This window comes from Cavia porcellus, unplaced genomic scaffold (genome assembly GCF_034190915.1).
Source record: "Cavia porcellus strain 051 isolate PalLab524CR breed Dunkin Hartley unplaced genomic scaffold, mCavPor4.1 scaffold_21, whole genome shotgun sequence".
NCBI lineage: Eukaryota > Metazoa > Chordata > Mammalia > Rodentia > Caviidae > Cavia > Cavia porcellus.
The window spans coordinates 60,090,686-60,112,224 of NW_026947504.1; the positions used below are offsets into that span (position 1 = coordinate 60,090,686).

General features: G+C 34.9%; 1 protein-coding gene across 1 annotated transcript in view; it reads right to left on the reverse strand.

Moving 5' to 3' along the window:
• The window catches only part of Tsc22d1 (TSC22 domain family member 1), a 130,033-nt gene that overhangs the window by 78,657 nt on the left and 29,837 nt on the right, over positions 1–21,539 (reverse strand). The window lies entirely within an intron of this gene.

A 21,539-nucleotide genomic window follows, 5' to 3' on the forward strand; every position in this document is an offset into this window, starting at 1 on the left:
ATCTTAAGTAGTCTCTTAGTAAATAAAAGTTCCTAAAGACTTGAACACAGGCTCCAAAATGGTACCTCAATATGAAGATTAATGGAAACTAGAACAGACCAGGGCACCCCAACACATGACACAGAGACTGTAATTCAAGACACACTCAGAGCCTGCATTACACCAATGTATAGCTTGCCCTACCATAAAAAAAGCAAACTAGTATCACAGTGAAATACTATTTGATTTATGTCTCTTAAAAATACAAAGATCTGTAAACACACTTTTAAAAACACAACAGAAATTCACTAAATAGAGAAAGTTAAGACTCAGGCACTTTGTTACTTCCTATAAAGCCAGAGTTTCAACTAGTCAAAGTTTTCCTCCAGTATTTCATGAAACAGCAACACTAAACAGAATCGTCTCAAAGCAGAAAATAAATAAAACAATTTGCTAAGGCAGAGTAAGATGAAGAAGCAAAGAGACAGTGGTCTCCTCAGGATGCCCAGTAATTAGTCTTCTTGCACCTCTTGGTCTCTTTCTCTCTCTATGCCATGCAAACTACCCTAAAAAAGCAACTGTCTAATCCACCACCGTCCTGGTCTATGATCACTGTGTGTATGTGTGTTGACTGTATAAATATATATTTGATCCAGACTATATGTGCTTTTTAATTACAGGTACAACCTAAAAGCAGCTATTTTTCAAATACCATACTCAGCCTGTGCTACAATCTATTTTACAAACTAGTATTTATTTTTGCATAGTGTATACTGATCTATAATCCTTAAACTGAAAGTACAGGAGAGTAATGGTAACCACTATAACTGTAAAAAAAAAAATACTCCCTCATTATCAAAGTATTGGTAAAAATCAGCAAAAAGGAACAGTGAGGATAAAGTAGAAAATTTGCCAGAATTATCTACTATTCAAAGAGATCAATACTAACAGAAGATAACTATTAAAGTGTGTAGGAATATACATTTTCTACCAAAATCTGGGCATTTTAAAGTAGCTTCCAGCCTAACACTATTATTTTAATTGTCTATAAATTGAACCAATGCAGAAATACTGATGGTATAATTTAACCTCTCATTTGCACAAAAACTTGTACACAGAATTTCTACTGTTTCAAAATCTTTCACAAGAGGTATATCATAGTTTTTTTAATCTAAACTGACAGAAAGTTAAAGCCTTCAAATTGGGAACAAAGGAAGACCAATATTAGGGAAGACAGATATTTACTCACAGGGGACCACAGAATCTTTTCACATTAACTGCTAGACTGTATTACCATCTCAGGATCATAAATTAGGAAGCACTACCACTTCAACCTATGTTTCTTTGTGAACTGACATAGAAAGGGTCAGACTAACTGGCCAGAATCACTCATACTGCTGTCATGTTTGACCAACACTTTCAAAAATAATGAAGCATTTTATAGATGGTTATTTAGAAAAATTCCCATCATTTTATGTTTTGTACTGAAATGCGAAAGTGATCTTAAAAACTCCACTCAAAATACAAGGCATGATCGAAATACATAGACTTAATTTTAAAAATGTATTGCAGTAAAAGACCATTGCCATTAATTCCCCCTCCTCATATACTCTTCCTCAATTTGAACATACTCCACTATTCTTACCCCTTTATGAAGCAGTTCTACAAGTCATCTTTCATGTTTACAAGGTATCAATACTGAGCACTGATGCTGAGTGCCATCCAGTGAAAATGCAGCTCATAAAACCATCATGTGTCCTCATCCACTTTATTCACCAGATTTGGCAAGTGATCATGAAAAGTAAACATTTTGAATCAATTCAGGATATTGAGGCAGCCACAACCGTTCCAATTTTACAATACTCGCAAAAGAGGATTTCCAGAACTGCTTCAGAAAGGGCAAGGATGGAATGAGTGTGTTTGACTTAAGAGAATTGTAAGGATTACCAGCAACATGTCTTTAAAATTTAAAACATTCATCTAAGGCAGGAGGATTGTTGTGAGTGCAAGACCAGCCTGGGCCACAAAGTGAGCTCAAGGTCAGCCTGAACTGCACTGTGAGACCCTGTCTCAAAAATAGATTAAAAAAAAAATTAAAGCACTCACTGAAGTTTTTAAAACTTGTACATATACCTATATCAACAGTGAACTAAAAACAAAACAAAAACTTATAGAGGTGAGCAAAAAGAAAAAAATTTTTATAACACATTTGGTTCTAAGTTCTTCTATCAAGAAGCTAAATTTAGGGGCTGGGGATTTAGCTCAGCGGCATAAGCACCTGCCTTACAAGCAGACGGTCGTGAGTTCGATCCCTGGTACCGATAAAAAGAAAAAAAAAAGAAGCTAAATTTCAAGAAAAATAAGGTAAGAGGCAATAGTATTAATTTTTTTACTGAAAAACTAGAATTTACATATAAAATCCTTCATTCCTGCAGAGTTTTCATGTCACAATAAATGAATGTACAAGAATATACAGCAGAAATGGAGTCAGTTTAGGATAACACTGATTACAGATAAACTAATATTTTAGTGGACTGAGTAAAAAGGGCAATCTAAATGAGCCAATATTGATATGCTATATACCTACTTAAAACTGTGAAGATGAACATATATAATCTATGTTTGAAATAAAGGTTTTTGAACATAGACAAATTAGAAAATGTGTCTTTATTCAGATAATCTGATTCCTAGGTAACTACAGGGCTTCAATTTAATGACTGAATCTTGTAATTAAGATACCAAAACTCTATGTGCAAGGCTCCACATTCAAAACCCAGTGTCACACACACACACACAAAAAGACACCAAAGCTGTCGTGTCATAATAATAGAAAAGGGGAAAAACAGATGCTATTTTTAAAAGTTTGATAGTCATTACAAGATTGCCATTAGTGCCTTGTTAAAAAAACATTATCAAAAATACAAGTTCATTCACATTTTCTATTAAGAAAAGATTTGGGATATGTAAACTTTGATAGTAACTGAACATTTGGGAGACCATACGCTTAAAAACGTTTTCATTAAAAAAATCACATCACTTACAGAAACTGCTTTATTATTAAATCTTCAGAAATTTTAGCAAATATTTAATCTATTCCTATAAACATTTTATCAGTGATAACAGTAACTCACTGAACTTTAACTGTTTATGAAAGCTATTTTCCACTCTCAAAAAAAATAACCAGAAAAATAAATGTGCTTTAAACTTTAAAAAAGATGCCAGACATTAGCTTTTTCCTTGAAGCATATATATTTTCTCAAGGCAAATGTAACAAACACCTCACCAAAGAAAATGAAATTATATACTTCAGTGTACTTTTTATTCTACAAAAGAATCTTACTATTAATGTGATGATTTAGAATAGTTTATTGCCTGACAATGTATTCTGGCACTATTTGGTTTCCAAAACAAAAATGAACATTTGGCTCACAATTGCCACAAAACAGTTCCATAGAACAGACAATTCAAGCAAAAAAAAAAAAGACCTATAATGTACATGATTGCAAATCAATGACTCAGTTAATGAGTATTTAAAGTGATTGCAAAAGGCTACAGTGATCAGTTTATTCCAATTTCCAAATGCCAACCTATCAGAAGAATTTATTATTCAAACCCAAGCAAAATAAGTCTAAAAATTACTAAAGGCTTTTAAAAATATTTTTCAAAGCTTCCTTAAGAAACTATACAATGTTAAACAACAAGCTCTCCATTCTAAAGTCAGGACAAAAGTTGAACCCGTTACAGGCTTCCCTCCTACTCTGACCAGAATGGTGCAATGCAGAACTTCCTATAAAATAAGGAATGAAAACTAATGATGACTAATTTTCCTAAAACAAAAGCATGAGAAAAAAAGAGTAAGTTAATGAAATGAACAAGATAGGCAAAAAAGTAATGACTCACTATACATCACCCTAAATTTAAAAATCTTTGTGGAGTTTTTGATAATGAATCTCTTCCCAATGAGAATCCCAATCAGCAATCATTTCAGTTTAGAAAGAGTCTGCAAAATGATCAAACATCCCAAAATAATGCCAAATTAATTAAAATTAGCTTGGATATATATATTTTTAAAGTGAGAAACAAATCTGCTTTTTCAGTTTTGGAAGACCTGAATACAGAACCAATTATCTTAAGTGTCAGAGTAAAAAAAAAAAATACTTAGTTAAGATTCTAAATTTCTAGATGGCTGTGGAGGACCACATCTATAATCCCAGAACTCAAGAAGCTAAAGCAGGAGGACTGCCACCAAGTTCGAGGCCAGCCTGGGTTACAAACTGAGTTGAAGGCCAGCCTGAACCATATAGTGACACCCTTTCCCCAAAAAGACCAAAAAAAAAAAGAAAAAAGAAAAAAATATGTATATATATAATTTCTTTCAACAGTATTTCTTTTACCATCACAGAAAAGCAGGGCAGTGGGGAAGATGTCAACAGTTCAAATTATTTCAGTTTTTAAAGAGAATTATTTCAACGTATTATATGTCTTCTACAAATCCTAAGCACTTTTACATCACTTGCATTAGGCTTATCTTTGGTCCCTTTTATTCTTAATACAGGACAAATAAGAGTACCATCTTAAAGTTTAATAAAATGAATGGTACAAGCTAGTTACTGTGCAAATAAGCACTGGCAAATGGCAAGTGAAAGCAGACCCTTACTCTCTCAGGGGTTTAAGGTAAAGAAACAGCAAACAAAAATGTGAAACCACCACTGTAATGTACAAAATGCACACAGCACAGCAAACAAGATGGTCACGTCATTTGTTCAGGAACATCCCGGAGGTCTCCTTGAGGTAACAGAACAAGCCAGAGACAGAATGTAAAAGCACCAAAAAGTGGTCCAAGGAAAGACTGAAAAGAAAAAAGGGAGTTAATCTCTCATGGACTGTCACAGATTTTAGGCAGATTTTTGTTTCTATTTAATCCATGGATTCAGAAAGCAATGGAAAGTCAACTGAATGTTTCAATTAAAGGGATAACATCACTGAACTCCTGTCTTTAGAAACATCACTCAGGCTACATACATGTAGAGATAATCAATTTGTTTAGCATGATGTTGTATACAAAGAAACCAATTAGATCTGGTATAGGTTAGGTTAGGAAATAATGGGATGAGCCAGTGCAGTAAGTGAAATGGACAAAATTAAACCCAGTTCATAAAACATGTTGGAAGTGCATTTGGGAGAATCAAAAAGAGACGTTAAGCAGGCAGGCAGATGCATAAAGTTGGATGGTAGTATAAACTTGAATCATTTATATGTACTTAACCTGTAGAAGTACCCAAAGAATTGACAGAGCAACCAAGGACCCAGCCTATGAAATTCCTATAAATGAAGCCTGGGTAGATCAAGAATAATCAAATCACTAAGTAACCTCAATAATAATGTGTTGATGAAGTTATCCTAAATGGAAGCAAGAAGTCAAAGTAAGGGAGGAAGGAAAACATAAGAAGATAACACAGTTTTTAAGTTTGGGTCTACCGAGGAAGCCTAAGGCAGTAGCTAGGATTAGGTACAAAGCAATAAATTCTTTTTCATTGGTAAGGCTTTGACATGTTTGTATTATATTGAAGATATAATTAGAAGAAAATAGTTTAACATGGAAAAGAAAATAAAAAATCTTAAGGTATCCAAGAAAGCACAAGTGATAAGGTGGAATCAAAACTGATGATAGGTACAGATTTATGTTTGGCATTAGGAGCAATAGAAGAATTCCCATCTGATGGCTTCTAATTTCTTTGTTAGGCTGGAAGTAAGACATCCATATAAAGAGCAGCATGGTACTCACTGGAAGTGTATTACACTGTAATGAAATTTTACCTGAGTAAGGATGCCTTTATATAGCAGAAAATACTTCATGTTTATTGAGTACCTGGCACACAATACATAAATAGCCCATTTGCTTCTCGAAATAACCCTACTAGGTAAGTTTTATTAGCCCTTTCACAAAAAAAAAGCCAAGTCACACAGTTTAAATGATTTGCCCAAGATAAGTTGTAGTACTAGATATTCAAAATCTAACGCTGCTTATAGAGTGCCAAAGCTGTGTGCCAAATTACTTCTATGGAGCTGCAGACTTCCCCTAGAGTAGTGATGTCATTACAGACTGGTACTTTGTTAAGACAAGTGACACCCTCAGTGGAGCACTACAAGGATCAGAGTTGTGTTAACCACACATTAACATTAGAGAATAAAACTTTTTATAACAAAGTCTAGCCAGTACTTCATAAATTGACATATAAAATCACTAATTTACACTAGTGAGAAACAACCTAAATACTTGTGGTTTTGTTTTACCTTTCACTGCTTATTTTCCATGACAGCAATAACTCTCTAATGGCTCTAAAGTAACAAGGTAATGTACCTATTTATGAATGGCTCTTCCTTACTACATCTGAGCATCCCAAAAGCTGCCTAGGTCTTCTTGTTCTGTGGTGACTATGTGGTAATCAGTTACTAAAAAAGCCATAATGAAAAGAGACATAATCCCAGACTCAGGAAGTCAGGCAATAATAAAGCAAAAAGTTACGCTTTTAAACTGAGAAAAATACTAAGGAACTCAATCTAATGGAAGAATAAAAGTAAAGGAATAGAATTTGATGTCTATCTAAAGTGACTACATGAGGCACAACTAAGAGGAAATGTTCAGGTGAAGACCTAAGATGAGAGAAGGGGTATTCTAGTCATTAGGAATCTCCTAAACCAGAAGAGGCAGGAGATGAGCACTGGACAAAAAGCAATGGAATGCAACTGAGTATTTTATTTATGCTTTAAATTATTTTTTAAAAGGGAGGACAAGAGATACACCAAGACTATAAGTGCTATGGTAATAATTAAGGCAAGATGATGGTGGCAAGGAGAAGCTGGCAGAGATTTTGATAAATAGACTAAGATTTAATAGATAAACTTGACTTTGATTCACTTAAAAAAAATAGTCTTTTTCAACAGATGCTGCTGGAACAACTGAAAACCCGTATGTAAAACAAAAGAGAAAAAAGGAAAATAAAAACAAAAACCTGCCTAAACACTGACTTCCCATCATTCACAAAAGTTTAATACAAAATAAACTGCAAACCTAAATGTAAAATTCAAAACTGTACAACTTGTACAGGACAAAAAGATAACATAGGAGAATATCGTTTAGATTCCCAGGGTTCAGAAATGCGTTTTTAGAAATATCACCAAACTCATGACTCATTAAAGAAAATTTTTATCAGGTAAACATCATTAAAATATTTACTCTTCTGCAAAGATTTCATTAAGAGAATAAAAAGACCAGTCACAAAATGGGGAAAAAAAACTTTGTCAAACATGTATTTGATAATGCCTGGTATTCAAAATATATCAAGATTGGGCCTGGGGATTTAGCTCAGCGGCATAAACACCTGCCTTGCAAGCAGGCAGTCATGAGTTTGATCCCTGGAACCGACAAAAAGGAAAAAGACAAAAAATATATATTATATCAAGATTGCAACAGTGTGTTCTTAAAACACAACAATAATAACATAACTTATAAACTAGGCCAAAGATCTGAACAGACACTTTGCCAAAGATCAAATAGAAACAGGAAAAAGTTTATGAAAAAAGACATATAACATCATAGAACACCAGAGAATCATGAATTAAAACAATAACATACTACTGCAAACCCTACTGGAGTAATCAATATAAAACGCTGACATGATTTGGTGAGAACACAGAGGAATAAAACACATTCACAGCCAGTGGGAACGCAGCATGGAACCATCACTTTGGAAGGCATCTGGTGTCTCTGTATTACAGAGCTAGGCATAGATTTATATAACCTACCAATCACAAGAAGAGTCTTTCTCAAATATTTGAAAACACATCCATATAAAAACCAGTACATGAAAGTGTGCAGCAGCTCTATTCGTAACTGCCAAAAATCAGAAGCAACCAAGATGTCCTTCAACAAGTGAGAAAAACTGTGGCAGACCTGTATGATAAAAAGAAATGAGCTATAAAGCCACAAAAAAAGAGATGGGAAAACCTTAACTATGTATTAATAGTAAGTGAAAGAAGTGATTCCAACTCTATGACATTCTGGGAAAGCCGGAACTAGATACAGGAAGATCAATGGTTGCCAAAATTGAGGGAAGGATGAATAAATATGTGAAACATAAATTATTTTCAAAGGCAGTAAAACTACTCTATAAGATACCATAATCATGGATATGACAATATGTATTTAACAAAACTCTTATAGAACTGCATGATACAAAAACAGCCCAAATATAAAGTAGTCCATGTAGCATTCATCAAAATAAGTTCACCAGCCACAACAAATGTACCACTACTGCAAGGTGTCAAGAGGCAACTTCAGGGCAAATAGTTAATAGCTGTACTAAGACTAAGAAATATAGTTCAGAGTTGGATATATTAATTTTTTTACTTATTCAAGTAAAAATATCAAGACTTGAGCTTTGTGAAATAGGTAAGATAAATATTGGGGAACATAATGAGAATGAGCAAGATTATTACATGTAAAGTCAGATGTGGCAGTGCACGCCTGCAATCTCAGCACATGGGGACCTAAGGCAGGAGAATCACCTTGAGTTCGAGGCCATGCTGGGCTACCTAGTGAGTTCAAGGTGAGCTTGAACTAAATAGGCCCTGTCTCAAGAACTCAGCTCTGAAATACATTCATGATTGAATTAAAGAGTGAGAAATTAGTATAGTGAGAAATAGTAAAAAAGGCTGAGAGGAAAGCCAACTTATGGAAGCTTGGAAAGAGGTACTTTCAGAAGGTGGCCATATTCAACTACACTGAATTCTGCTAAAAGGTCAAATAAAAAAGGGCAGGTAATTGTCTACCAAGTTTGACAACAGGGAACCAAAATGACTTTAATAAGAGCAATCACAGAGATACTAAAAGCAACAGCCAGGTGCAAAAACTAAGAAATTATGGTGACATAAGTAGACAATTTTGGGTAATGAAAAAGCAAAGACTGCAGAAGTTACAGAGAAAGGGTCCATGTGGATCTCTCTTCTTAGGATGATATATCAAAACGTAACTAGATTCTCATGAGAATGATCCAGTAGAGACAAAAGAGAAAATACTAAGGTCACAAAGTCTTCCACAAATATGAAACAAAACCAGACTCTAGAGAATGGAAGAAGCATGTTAATAGTTGCAAGTGCTTGGAAATATGCATGGAGTTGGTAAGCAGATGCTCAACAAAAATTAAATGAATCCAGCTGAATAACGATGATGGTTTACAAAGCTCCTAAGCCAGGGCTAGACTACATAGCAAGACCCTGTCTCAAAAAACAGAAAACAAAAGAAAAGCAAGCAAGCTAGCTAGCTCCTAACAGATTAACATACTTCCAAGTAACATCTTGCGTTAGTGATGTATTTGTTTCAACTGGGACTCAAATCAAAGTGAAGGCAAATTCAAACATTTAATAATAAAACATATAATGACTTCCAGTTTCCACTTCAACAAGTAACACTGTCACTTTTGACCACAAAAGAAAAGAAACAGAATTAGACATGAACAACTCCTATTAGAATCAGAGAACTGATGTCACAGAACAAATTGCTGTCCCAGAAACAGGATTAAGCAGACGGATACGGAAAACCGACTGAAAGCAGAAACCACTACTTAACCCCCCAACTGGTACAAGTGGTACAGGTACAACTGGTACAACTGCTACAGAGATGTGTAGATTTATCTATCTGTAGACGGCTAAAACTTCTAGTGAACCAGAAGGGAGTTCCCACACCTTCATGATTTTACCCAGAAAGACTGCTTCTTATTGGAAAAAGGAAAAATAACCATGATCCAAAGTCCCAGAGCACCCTGTTCTCCATAAGCAAAGATAGTCTGCCATAAAAGAAAACATTACCAGCAGTCAGCCAAAATGGGTTCAACCAAAGCCTAATAAAAAGGGAAAAACATTCACCTCCAGAACTCTCTAGCTTTCCTGTGTCACCTAACAGGCAAGACGAGGAACCTTTTTGAAGGTAAATACCCAGGGGCGCTATACCTAATGCCTGAAAGGCATTAAGACCTAATCACAGGACTAAAGAATGTCTCACCAACCACACTCGCCATCAGCCACGGGGCTCCTGTATGACATTAGATAGCTGCACTTCAGAAAACAGCAAAGCTCAGATTCGATTTCAGGAGGTCTCCGGGAAAAGCAAAGAGCTGACAAAAACAAGTACACTGCAGGAAAACCTGCCTCTCCTACTTCCAGCAAATAGTAAACACAGGCTAATAATCCTGGGCCAGACTAACATCAAGTCTCATACTAAAATCACATTGATCTTAATTCTAGTCCACTTTATCTAGTTGAAGAGAGAGAAAGAATAAAAGAAAGAAAATAAGATGACAACCATGACGCTATAAGAAATGCAATCTTGCGCCTGCCTTGTAAGCAGGCAGTCGCGAGTTCAAGCCCCGGTACCGATAAAAAGGAAAAAGAAAAAAAAAAAGCAATCTTGTAAAAAAAGTCTGAAGATATAAAGTAGGTATCAGAATTTCATTCAGATATAGCAAGTATTTTGCAATCATTAGAATGATTTTAAAGAAACGCATGCTAAAAGCTCTAACGGAAAAAGAGAGCCACATGTAGGAGTTGAAACTTTTAATAAAAAATCAAAAATATGCTAGAAGCTAGTGTGTGATGCCATACATCTATAATCCCAGTACATGAGAGGCTGAGGCAGGAGGACTACTGTGAGTTCCAGGCTAGTCTCAGCTACATAGCAAGTTGAAGGTCAGCCTAAACTACATTGCAAGACCCTGTCTCAGGGAAAAAAAAAAATTATGCTAGCAAAGAAAAACATAGAAAAGAAAAATGCATTTTATATGATCACTGGCAGATTAAACATGACCTAAGAAAGATCAGTGACCTTAAATATATGTCAAAAGAAATTTTCTAAATTTAAGAGCAAAGGGGAAAACAAATAGAATAGCCCAAAACTGTGAAATAATTTTTAAAAGTTTAGCTTACACATGAGAATCCAAAAGGAAGAAATAATAATTAAAGAAATAGTGGCCAATAATTTCCCAAGATTTATGACACTGAACCACAAATGCAAGTTCAAGAGACCACAGAGTAAGACAACTACCAAAAAGGTAACTACATTTAGCTATGTCATACTGGAATTGAAGGAAATCAAAGACAGAGAACCAATTCTGAAAGATGGCATAGGTGATGAACAAGGATAAAGATCACACTGGGTACTTCTTTCTACAGGAGCTATGCAAGCAAAGTGACTGCAGAAAAATATTTAAAGTAGTGAATGAAAAAAATGTACCAACCTACAAGTCTGTATTCAGCAAAATTACCCCTGAAAAAAGAAATGAAGGCTTTCTTGGCAAAAAAAAAAAAAAAAAAAAGAAAAGGAGGGAATTTGTCAGAAGTAATACTTGTCTTAAAATGTTACAAGAAGTTCTGAGAAAAGGAAAATGATACAGGTGTTAGATCTACACAAAGAAGAAAAAGATTAAACCAAAATTTTACTTTAAAAATTCTTAATTGATGTAACACATAAATCTTTTAAAATACAGCAATAATATAAACAATTATGGTTCATTAAAAACTGAAATAAGAAAGACCAATGTTAAGTGATGACAGGGAAAAACTGGGAATGCTGTTATGAAGTAACTACACTACCTATGAAACAGGATAGTGTTATTAGAAAGTAGGTTAGTCATAAATGTATACAAAAACAGATTTAAATTACAATTATTTATAATTTAAAAAACTGTCTCATGAGACAAAAACAGATTGAAATTACAACTAATATGCTAAAAAAAGATAAAGTAGAATTATATAAAATGTTCAAAACCAGAGAAAGAAGGAAGGAAAAGAGAGAGACAGAGAGACAAAGTGTGGAGGGGGGGAGGGGTAGGAAGGGGGGAGGGAAGGAATGAAGGAAGCGGGAAGGGAAAGGAAGGGCAGGAGAGGAGGAAGGAAGAACAAAGAAAAGACAAAAAGTGCACAGAAGCAGGCAGGCAAAATAAATTTTTAAAAATACAAAGTTAAAGACAAGTTATAAACAAGACAGATACTTTCCTAATAATCACCTAAATGTGGCAAGCGCGAGGTTGAATTCAATTCCTAGTACTGAAGAAAACAACCACTTATATGTGAAATTTAAATATTTCAACTAAGAGAATAATAGAGAGATAAAAAAATAATATATCTGGGGCTGGGGATTTAGCTCAGCGGCATAAGCACCTGCCTTGCAAACAGATAGTCGTGAGTTCAATCCCTGGTACCGATAAAAACGAAAACGACAAAAAAAAAAAAAAATAATAATAATAATAATATTATCTGTGGCCAGGGATACAACTCAGTGGCATTAGCACCTGCCAGACAAGCTCAAAGTCCTGAGGTCAATTCTCCATACCCAAAATGAAAAAATAAAATACTATCTCCAAGTATATGCTGGCTATAAAAAATCCACTTTAAATGACCACAATGTGATGTGTATGAACCAAATCCCCAAGATGAATGTTACTTCACTGAATGAAATATATTAGTAATTTTTAAAATTTATTTCTAGGCAGGGGGACAGTGTCTCACTGTGCAGTTCAGACTGGCCTCACTATAGCACCAGGGCCAAACTCCTGGCAATCCTCCTGCCTCAGCCTCCAGAGTGCTATGATTACAAGTGTATGCCACCACACCTGGCTATTAAACCAACTTGACATACAAAAACACATACAGATTTTTTAAAAAGTAGAGAAAGAGCGCAGATATACCATGCTAACACTAACTGAAAGAAAGCAACAGTGGTTATATTCATTTCAGACAAGAGATGTAAAACAAGGAAAATTATCAGAGATAAAGACGACTATTAAGTAACAATTAAAAAGCCACGTAATGAAGAAGATATAACTGTCCTTAATATGTGCCTAATAAAAAGCTCAAAATACATGAGGCAAAAACTGCTAAAAATACAGAGAAACAGACAAATCCACTACTAAAGGCTTAAATGTCCATCTACTGGTAACTGGCAAATCCAGTAGGTAGAAAATCAGTAAGGACATAACTGAACTTTACAGTGCCATCTTTCAACTAGATCTAATTGACATCTATTGACTATTTTTTTTTTTATCAGTACCAGGGATTGAACTCACGACTGCCTGCTTGCAAGGCAGGTGCTTATGCCGCTGAGCTAAATCCCCAGCCCTGACATCTATTGACTATTTCAACCAGCAATATTAAAATATATTCCTCTCAAGCTCACATGGAACACTCACCAAGTAAGACTCTATGATAGGCAATAAAACACACAGAAACAAACGTAGAAGACTCTAAACCATGTTTTCAAACCACTAAGAAGCTAAATAGCACTACAACATGCCAAGACCCCAAATTCTATGTCTACAACATAGCTGAAGACCCCAAATTCTTAGAAATTCAATTATTAAGTATTGCTAAGGTCTCAGAAGTAGTTTTAAGAGAAATTTTAAAATATTTCAATTTAAATGCAAAACAAAATCAATTTGAGAAAGGAAGCAAAAACAGTGCTAAGAGGAAAATTTATAGTATTGAATGCATACTAAAAAAAGAAAAGGCTCAAAATTAATAATCTGGACTTCTATCTTAGGAAAACTAGAGACAGAAGAGCAATATAAACCTGAAACAAAATATTAAACCAAAAACTGAAAATAGAAAACTACAGAGAAACTAACAAAACCAAAATCTAGTTCTTTGAACAAGAAAACTAATAAACATCTGATGAGGTAACCAACAGAAGCAGCCACAAAAAAAGTAACAACACAACTGAAAGAGTGCTCATGACCACTGATCCTACACATATTAAAAGGATAGTAAGTACCTGAGCAACTCTATCCTCACAAACTGGATAACTTAGATGAATTCTTTAGGATACAACCTCCCAAAACTCACTCAAAAACAAATAGGACTGTATCTATTAAACAAATAGAGTAAAGAATTAGGTAATCTTTCTAAACGGAAAGCTCTAGGCTCTGATAGCTGTAGTTGTGAATTCAACCAAACATTGCATGAAATGATAGCAACTTTCTACAATGTCTTGTTGAAGTAGTTAGGGAAAAATTCCTAACAGATTTTATTGGGCCTGTATTACAGTAATTTCTAATTAAGATGAAGATAAGAAAGAAAAATTTCAGATCAGTATCTTGATTCAAAAATCCTTGACAAAATATTCTCAAATGAAATTCAACCAAGAAAAGTATAGATCATGACCAAATGAGACTGATTCTATTTATGCAAGTTGAGCACAATATTCAGAAATAAGTTAATATAATCTATTCAATAGACCACAGAAGAAAAATCATATCCGACATCTATTCATAACTAAAAACTCTTGAGAAACTAGGAAAAAATAACTTTAAAAAACCTATAGCTAACATCAAATTTACTGGTAAGAAATTTACACCCTTCCCCTTAGTTCTGGCAACAGGATCAGGATACTTCCGCTCACTACTTCTATTTAGTATTACACAGGCCCCAGTTAGTACGGTAGCAGAGGAAGTGAAAATGCATAGAGATTATAACCATGTATGTTGAAAATCCCTACGAATCAAAGAGAAAAAAATACACAACTCCTGCAACTAAGTTACTACAGCAAGGTGGCAGAACACAGAGCTTATATTCAAGTCTATTGTTTTCCTATACCAGCAGCAAACAACTGAAACAAATTTAAAACACAACAGTGGCTGGACATGGTGGTGCATGCCTGTGACCCCAGCACTCAGGAGGCCAAGGCAGGAGGATTGCCATGAATTCAGGGCCAGCCTAGGCCACATGGTGTGTTCAAGGCCAGCATGAACTGCATAGCAAAACCGTGACTCAAAAAACAAGGTATAAACCTAACAAAATATAGTACCATATAAATAAGATCTACATGAGGAAAAACAGCCTGAGTCACTGTCCAGACACTGGAATATAGCATGAGGAAGACAAGAAAGGAAGTGGTTCCCTGGACCCAGGAAGAATCTGAAGTACAAACTGAAGCCCACAGAGAAAACAGAAAGGAAAACTTAAATAAAGCAGTATCAAGCTGGTAGCCAGCAGTGCCTTTGCCCTGAGACAGGACTCGCTGCGTAAGGGGAGCTGTGCAAGCCTGGGGACACAGTGTCACGGTGACAGTGAAGGCTGGCGACCCTGGAGGCCTCTGCAAAGATCTACACAAGAAAAACAAAATTTAAATATGCTGATTAAAAAAAATGAAAACAGCAAATTTTTTAAGTGATGAAATATTCATTTTCGTGAATAGAAAATCTCAGTGTCAGTTCTTCCCACACTGACCTTAAATTCACGGCAAACCTAGTAAAACTTTTCAGCACTTTTTGTAAATACACACATCTACATATGAAAAGCAAAAGACAGAAAACAGCCAGCGTAATACTGAAGAACAAAAATCAAAGGACTGCCACAACTTCAGATGGTAAGATAACTGCATAAAAATGCCAGTGGAATGAGACACAGCACCCCCAAAGAACACAGAAATGTAGTAATTATCTTTGGGGGGGAAAAGGCAATTCAGTGTGGAAAGAATAGTTTTCTCAGTCAATGGTGCATGAACAACAAAATGTACACCTCTCTATGTACACCACAAAAATCAGCATAAACACAAGTTTTACACTTTTCACAAAAATAAGCTCAAAACAGGTCAAAGACCTAAATAGAAAACACAAAACTGCAACCAAAATTAGAAAGGTAGGTGGGAGAGGATTTAAAGAAGGCAATGATGAAAAACAACAAAAGAAAAATATCTAGGTAACTGAGTTTGGCACGGAATTTCCAGAAATATTACCAAATCTAATTCATTAATGAAAAACATTTAAGATGGGTCTTATTAAAATTATAAAATCTCCTCTGCATAAGACACTGCTACAATAAAAACATAAGCCACACAATTTTTGGGGAAACAATTTTTACCAAATACATTATCTTTAAAAACAACTGCTATCCAAAACACACCAAGACCTTCTTTTGTTGCTTTTTCGTACCAATAAAGAAAAAGACACTCAACATCACAGATCACTAGAGATCTATTAAAACAACAAAATACCACTACATTCCCATCAGAGAAGCCAAAATCAAACACTGACATGATCTGAAGAGAAAGTGGAGCAACAGAACTCATGTCCATTGCTGATGGAATGTAAATGGAAGACTTTGGAAGAGTTTGGTGGTCTACACAGCTAAGGACAGGCTTGGTCATAAACATGACCTAGTAATAGCATGATGAAGGGAACACAGAGTTATGAACTGTACATTGTAACAAAGGATTCATGATATTTAGCAAACCCGTACACTGTATGACAGTGTATACACTTTTTTTAAAAATAGACTTTTATCACTACTGGTTCACCGTAACAAATGTCCCATGCTAAATGCATGATGTCCCAATAGGGAAAACTATGGGAGGGAGAGAAGAGGCATGAGCCTGCCCAATCCTTAGCATTTCCATAAACTTAAAAAATTGCTTTGCTAAAAAGTTCACTAATGCATACTAAGTACAGTAACTATTTTAAATATAAAGGTTTAATGTGAAACTTTGCTGAAAATATGCATTCCATCAGCAAAGATATTTGACAACCAATGGTGTAATAGAATTTTTAGATTACAGACCCGCTTTCAAAATATCTGATTATATGCTCTTGGGCAAGTTCTGTAGCCTATGTATTTGAGTATCTTTATGTACGAAAGGGGAAGCTATCTTCCTGAAGGTTAGCTGAACTAACTTAGATAAACATATGTAAAGCCCCAAGCAAGGGTGCATGTGGTACTGTAAATGTTTTTCTTCAAAATTTGAATTCAGTTAAGAAACAGCCCTCCACAGCCATAGATGTTGAGTCCTCAATTCACCAACTGCAGATCAAAAATATTGAGAAAAAGTCTTTACTCAACACATATACAACTTTAACATTAAAAATACAGTGTAGCCGGGAATATAGCTCAGAGGCAGGGCGCCTGCTTAACAAGTTCAATCGTATCCCATACTGCCCATAAAAGTACAATGTAACTATACTATACAGTAACTATACACAGTACTAATATTCTGAGGAAGGTAGAGATGATATGAAATATAAGGACGTGAGCAGGACAGAAGCAGATTCTCACTTTTTTATAGAAGGGACTTGAGTATTTGTGCATTAGGATATGCATGGAGGGGCTGGGGATTTAGCTCAGTGGCATAAGCGCCTGCCTTGCAAGCAGGCAGTCGTGAGTTCGATCCCCAGTACCGATAAAAAGACAAAAAAAAAAAAAGGATATGCATGGAGATTCTACATTCAATTCCTTGACACCTATCCTTTTTCATTCCCTATGGTATGCCCTATGTCAACCAGTATTCCTGAAGCAAGGGCATTCGTACTCTTAGGTAGGTGTACAATGGACCACTAAATACCTCATATCTTCCTGGAGTTCATTTAATATTGGAGGGAGGGAGCTAAATATTCTTTTAACAATGAAATAAAAATGTTTACACTGGAATAGTGCTATAGATAAGCATCTATATTACATTTCAAAAAGCAACAGATTATGTTTGCACTGGAATCTGGGCCACATTCTCAGGTATTCAAAGCTACTTCTTCATAGTCTTTGCCTTTCATTCTAATTTTAAGCATGTTACTAAATACAAGTTGAAATTTCTTCTTGATGCCAATAACATAATGATAGTTTGGCTCTAACATGCCTGGTTATTCTTCAATTTTCTAGGATGGTCTGAAAACTAGCATTTTATACTCTGTATACCACTTAATGTAAAATCGACAGGTATTTAAATCAAAATTAAACAAAAGTATCTTAAATAGAGATTACACTTTTGTATCTACAATTTCCCAAGGTGTTAGTTATTACCTTGAATCAACTTTATTATGTACATAATTTAACACATATTACAGCCTTTCCATTGACAGGACTGATCTTTACTAGATCACTATATGGATTTTTAGAAGCAAAATATTTTGTATGGTCAACTATGTAATTTCTCATCCTGAAGAATCTTAACAAATACATAAATCTACACGTTACTGTATAAATACATGCTGGTAAAGTGGCATGAGCCATCCATGGACAAAGATAAGCCAGTTATGTGTTCTAACAGTCCAAGAAGAGCATCTCTGTAGTGTTCAGAATCACACACTAATAGAAACAATGAGAAACTCAAGTATGTTCAGGAAAGACCTCTAAACTTTCAAACCATACTTCATGAGTAAGAGGTATGAACATGGGAATGCTTGATCTATAAGGGGGGAAAAATCATAGGCTCACAACTTATGGGTAATTAAGTTACCTGAAGACTACCATTATCTTAAAAATCAGACTTGTTCTGTCAACCAGAATTACATTTAACAAGAGAAATCAGTAAAATGGCAACTATCTTTGAACTGACAGTCAAAAAAAAATTGAGTCTTCCAGACTATTACAAATCAGTATGATAGAAATGGTAGGTGATCTATTACTTTGTATATAAAATTCAGAGTACCAAAATGGATAGATTCTAAGGTAATTTTCAGATTTAAAAAGTCTCAAGAGTTGTTTTTGGGGTCTTCTATGTAGAGTATCATGTCACTCACAAATAATTCTTCCTTTATAAATATATTCATTTGCTGCTTCTAATAGCTCTAATATTTCCAGAACTATATTGAGTGGTGACAGTGGATATCCTTTTCTTGTTCCTCATTTTAGCATCAAATTTCAGGTTTTTTTTTTTTTTTTTTTTAAATCGGTACCAGAGATGGAACTCACGACTGTGCGTTTGCAAGGCAGGTGCTTATGCCACTGAGCTAAATCCCCAGCCCCCCAGTTTTTCTCCATTTAGTATGATGTTGGTTGGCTGTTGGTTTGGCTTTCATCAGATTAAGATAAGAGACCATCTAGTCCAATTTTTCTATAGGGTTCTTATCATGAATGGATGTCGGACCTTGTTAAATGCCTTTTATGCACCTACTGAGATGATCATGTAGTTTTTGTCCTTGGCTCTGTTAATGTATTACTCATTGATCTGCAAATGTTGAATCATCCCTGCATTCCTGGGATGAATCTTACTTCTAGATTTAATAATCAAATTTAGTAGGGTAGCTAGATAAAAGTCAACACTCAAAAAGCAAAAGCCTTCCTATATATGCGTAACAAACTGAGAGAAAAATTAGGGAAATGACATCTTTCATAATAACAATAAAACACAGTTAGGAATCAATCTAAAAAGGAAGTAAAAGATCTCTACATTGAAAACTATGGTACTCTGAAAAAAAAAGAGACTAAAGAGGACTAAAAGGAGACTAAAGATATCCCTTGTTTTTGGGTAGGAAGAACCAATACACTGAAAATGGCCATGCTTCCAAAATTATTATACAGGTTTAATGCACCAATGGCGTATCTCAAGAAATTAGAAAAAAAAAAAAAATCCTAAAATTCATTTGGAACCACAAGAGACCTAAAATAGCAAAGGCAATTCTGGACAAAAAGGCTAGGAAAAAGGCATCATAATCCCTAACTGGCAATTACACTACAAAGCTACTGTGATAAAAATAGCATGGGGGGGGGACGACAGAGTTGAGGATCAATGAAACAAATTAGAAGATGCTCAAACAACTCCAGATATACTTAGCCAACCTTATCTTTGACAAAGTTGCTGAATACCTTCCCTGGTAGAAAGGTAGCATCTTTAATAAATGGTATTGGAAAGCAAACATTCCACATGTGAAAGACTAAACTAAAAAAATCACAATGGATCAAAGATCTAAATATTAAAACAGAACCATTAAACCTGCCAGTAGAATATGTAGAACTCTTGGAGATATTGATATAGGAAACCACATTATGAACAAAACCCAAATCACACAGAAATTAACACAAAGAATCAACAACTAGAATCTCACCTTGTATTAAAAAAAAAAAAAAACTTTTACTCAGCAAAAGAAACCAGCAAAGACAACCTACAGTGTGGGAAAAAAATTTTTTGTTAGCTGTTCCTCAAAGGACTACTATCTAGAAAATGTAAAAACCTCAAAAGAAAAAGAAAAAAGAATCAGATCCCCAAAACTTAAAGACCCAATCCAAAAATGGGCATCTGAAATAGACTTCTCAGATGAAGTAGAAATGACAAAAATATGAAACAATGTTCAACATCACTAGTCACTTGAGAAATGCAGATTAGAGCAACACTGAGATTCTATCTCACTTCAGAAAGAACAGCTATCACCAAGAAATCAACCAGTAACAAACGCTGATGGGGCTGTGGGGAAAAGGAACCCTTTACAGTTGCAGAGAGTGTAGATCTGTGCAACCACTGTGAAAATCAGTGTGGAGAGTCCTCAAAAACTAAAATTAATTTTAAAAAAACAAACTAAAATTAGAGGTTCCATCCCACCCAGGTATTCCTTCTTGGCATCTTCCTGAAAGTCACTTGAGACTAAAAGCATCATATCACAATGATACACATGCACCCGTATCTACAGTAGCACAGTTCGTAACAACCAAATGTTGGAAACAGTCCGAGTGTGCATCAACTGATGAACCGATAAAGATGATGTGGGTTTTTTAAACAATGGAGTGCTATTCTGCCATAAATGAAGGAAAGTTCGAGACATTTCTAGATAAATGGAGGCACCTTGAGACCATATTCTAAACTGAAATAAACTGGACATGTGTGTAAATATCACATTGTTTCTCTGGTGTGAGAAACTGAAAGTGTAAAGAAGGATCAAAATATGTAATAGATTTTGTGAAATAGGAATAAAATGCTCAAATGAGAAGGGAAACTAGGGAGGAAGGAGGGACAAAGAAATAGGGAAAAAATGGAAAAGCTTTAGCAAATGAGGGGAACAGGTGGAAGGACGGTAGGCAAATGGGGTAAAAAAAGAATCAAGTTATATCACATACAGGTACAAATTCCCGATAATGAACGTGATCATCATGTATACCTAAAATGCACCAATAAACGTAATTAAAAAATAATAAAATAAAAGGGCATAGGAACAAATTCTGGATCGACTTCTTCCCATTAGACCATCCTGAACATGAAACCACCTACCTCATAAAATGATGCGCTGATTCACTAATTCAAACCAACATTATTGTCTTACATAAAGAGGGGAGTGGAATAAAGAGCAAATTCCTTTAACTAAAGCCAAATGTTCACAAGCTGGAGTTCTTATAAAAAGAACTCATGGTATAAGATTACTGTGTTTTGTGTTACCACACATAAAATAAATTATACAAGAAATTTAATTCTAGGGGAAAAATCCTAATTCATCCATATTCAATGCTGCAATTTCCTTTATTTTTAGATATACTCAGAATTATACCAACACTCAACTCTCTGGTCCTAATATTCTTTAGAGAATTAACACTACTGTCTCATTTCGATAATACGTGTAATAGACAGTAATATTACTTCTGTGTTGAGAATAAGACTTCCAAGTTAGTGTTGTTATAAAATTTCTTACATTAGTTTCTCATACAAAATAAAAATTAGTCAACAGACTATTTTCTAAGCCCCAGGTTATCATTTAATAAAAACAGGTGTACACAGCCAAAATGAATCCAGGCAATACAGACTACGTATGCAGCATTTCACA